The following is a 607-nucleotide window of genomic DNA, read 5'->3' on the forward strand; positions in this document are numbered from 1 at the left end:
TCCCATTAACGTTATCCTGTTTCTCTTACTGTGCCTAGTAGGTGCCTCTAAATCCCCGTATATTTGGCGGTTCACAGTGCGAGAAACTTATACAGGGGAACAAGGCAAAACCACCAAACTACTCCCTTCCACGGCAGACTGTTCTCCAGCCGGATGCCAAAGTCTCGTTACCATCCACCTTACAGGGAGTAAACTAATCCCTCAAGCCTCCTACCCATATCTATGTTTTCTTTTTGATCAAACCAAGGATTATTGCCACTGGTGGCCAGAAACCTATGCGGGGTGCCCATACTGGTCGTGTCGGTATCATGATCCAAAGGCGCCCCCGAAAAACCAAATCTTTTGGCGGGTTGGGAGCAGGCAGGATGGGTACACATTCCAATTATTCATTAATGACCTGGAATTCCAGGTGGGCTGGGGTAGTCATTGGATATTTCTACTGCGACATCGTGGTCAGTTCCCTCCCTTGTGGACAATTTGAAATGTCCTGCACATATGTCCCCATAAAAAATCACGTTTCCTTATCTGCTGTACATACTCACATTCCTCAACAAGAAGAAACCCTTTCTTCAGAGATAAACGCCGCCAACCAGCCCTCTCCCATCTA

This window comes from Galeopterus variegatus, unplaced genomic scaffold (assembly GCF_000696425.1).
Source record: "Galeopterus variegatus unplaced genomic scaffold, G_variegatus-3.0.2 Scaffold32910, whole genome shotgun sequence".
NCBI lineage: Eukaryota > Metazoa > Chordata > Mammalia > Dermoptera > Cynocephalidae > Galeopterus > Galeopterus variegatus.